The sequence below is a fragment of the Geospiza fortis genome, unplaced genomic scaffold (genome assembly GCF_000277835.1).
Source record: "Geospiza fortis unplaced genomic scaffold, GeoFor_1.0 scaffold527, whole genome shotgun sequence".
Classification (NCBI taxonomy): domain Eukaryota; kingdom Metazoa; phylum Chordata; class Aves; order Passeriformes; family Thraupidae; genus Geospiza; species Geospiza fortis.
Genome location: NW_005054757.1, coordinates 35,902 through 37,666, shown reverse-complemented (window position 1 = coordinate 37,666; position 1,765 = coordinate 35,902). Strand labels below are relative to the sequence as shown.

The following is a 1,765-nucleotide window of genomic DNA, read 5'->3' as shown; positions in this document are numbered from 1 at the left end:
GGAATGGGGTTTGTGGGGGAAAGGAGTGGATTTGGAGGGAATAAAAATGGATTTGGAGGGAATAAAGAGGATTTGTACGTTAAAAAGATGTGGATTCCCAGGTGGGGCTGAGGGTGATGGTGATGATGATAGGGATGAACATCCCGGAGGATTTTCCCCTCCCAGAAATCCCTTTTCCCACCCCAAACTGCCCTCCCTGACCTCGGTCCCTCCCCCCCGGGCGCTCCCGCTCGGCTGGGCCGGGACAAAGCCCCGGGAAAGCCGGGAATGCTCCGGGAGCCGCGAGAGGGAAATCCCGGCCCCCAAATCCCCTCCGCAGGGGGATCCCAAACAGGGAAAACGGCCTGGAACAGGAGGAAAACACCGGGAAAGCTCCAAGAAAGAATTCATTTCTGGGAGGTTCCATCCCTAAAATCCCAGGAGGACCCAGGGCACCCCAGAAGGACCAGCCAGGAATGAGGAAAATGGGGAAAAACCAGGGAAAAAGGGATGTTTTCCCCAGGATCCGAGTGGGAGGAGCTCCCAGGTCTCCGACCCTTGGAATCGCCCGAATCAGCAGATTCGATTCCCGCAGAGGAAAAGTTGAGGAATTTCTCCCTCTTTTAATCAATTCTGGCTCCAATAGAGGAAATCCCGTTCCTTTCCCATCCTTTTTTTGGCGATTTAGGGTTTGGATTGGGAGGAATTTGGGATCTTTTTTATAAATTACAGGAAGATTTTGTTCCTTTTTCAGCACTTTGGGCTTCAGCACATCCAGGTCTTTCATTTTCCACCTGATTTTGGGAATTCAGCCTTCAGCTCAGGAAAAATTTGGAATCTTTTTGCCTCTTGCCACAAATTCACCTCTCACAACCTGGAAATTTCATTCCTTTTCCACCTGCTTTTGGAATTTCCTACCTCAGTCTGAAATTTTCTGCCCATTTTCAGCCCCTTGAGCTTCAGAACCTCAACATTTTTACTTTTCCCACCGTTTTTTCCATAAAAAATTCCAATTTCCTGCTCATTTGGGGCCCTGCCACACAGAAATTTGGGGGTTTTAAAGCCAATTTTCGGGGATTTCGGTGCTGCCTGAGCAGCTTTTCCCCACCCTGGTGCGATCCCATCCTCATTTTCCCCGAGCGGGGATTCAGGGCTGGAATTAAAGCTCCTTTTCCCATGGGAATGGCCCGAGGGAGGAGCGGCCTCCAAAACCTCCTCGGGTTCCTCCCTCCCGAGCCTTTCCAGCTTTTTCGGTGCCCGATTCCAATCCCCTCCTCCCCGGCAAGGAGATTTACCCCGGGATCGCCCGGGAGGACGGATTTTCCCAAAAAAGGCTGGAAATGCCCCATTTCCCTGCGGTCCCGGAGCCGCGGGAGCGGCAGAGAGAGGAAGAGGAGCCCTTTGGGATGAAGGTCGTGGGGATTTTGGGAAGCCGTCCGTGAGATCCGACCCCGTTTCTGAGCACGGGAAAAGGCGGAATTGGTTAAAATCGATTCAAGCCGGGCATGAATTCCCCTCCTCCCGTCCCACCTCGGGAATCCAGCGGCATTTCCCTGCGGTCCCGGAGCCGCGGGAGCGGCAGAGAGAGGAAGAGGAGCCCTTTGGGATGAAGGTCGTGGGGATTTTGGGAAGCCGTCCGTGAGATCCGACCCCGTTTCTGAGCACGGGAAAAGGCGGAATTGGTTAAAATCGATTCAAGCCGGGCATGAATTCCCCTCCTCCCGTCCCACCTCGGGAATCCAGCGGAGAGGCCGGGCCGGGGGCAGCGCAGCGCTGACAATTCCAT

At 53.9% G+C, this 1,765-nt stretch overlaps 1 protein-coding gene across 1 annotated transcript in view; it reads right to left on the bottom strand.

Annotated features, from left to right (window-relative positions):
* The window catches only part of CDC42EP2 (CDC42 effector protein 2), a 5,873-nt gene extending 4,108 nt beyond the window's left edge, over positions 1 to 1,765 (bottom strand). Inside the window, exon 1 of the mRNA XM_031065392.1 lies at positions 1,710 to 1,765. The gene's annotated coding sequence lies outside the window, so the exon portion shown is untranslated. The remainder of the gene's footprint in view (positions 1 to 1,709) is intronic.